Source organism: Arachis duranensis, chromosome 9 (genome assembly GCF_000817695.3).
Source record: "Arachis duranensis cultivar V14167 chromosome 9, aradu.V14167.gnm2.J7QH, whole genome shotgun sequence".
Taxonomy (NCBI): domain Eukaryota; kingdom Viridiplantae; phylum Streptophyta; class Magnoliopsida; order Fabales; family Fabaceae; genus Arachis; species Arachis duranensis.
The window spans coordinates 70,317,635-70,317,882 of record NC_029780.3 but is presented as its reverse complement, the minus strand read 5'-3'; positions in this window follow the sequence as shown (position 1 = coordinate 70,317,882).

The window sequence follows — 248 nt, the reverse complement described above, 5'->3', positions numbered from 1 at the left end:
ATGCAATGTTAGTCTAAAGCTTCAGTCTAAAGGAATTAGACATGGCTAGCCCAGCTTCAGCAGGACATTGCATTCAAGAGCTAAATTGATGAAAATCAATCAGCTTTGGTGATGATAAGAACATCACCTTCAAACACTAGAGTTCATTCTTAAGAACTCTGAAGAAAAATACCTAATCTAAGCAACAAGATGATCCGTTAGTTGTCCAAACTCAACAATCCCCGGCAACAGCGCCAAAAACTTGGTGG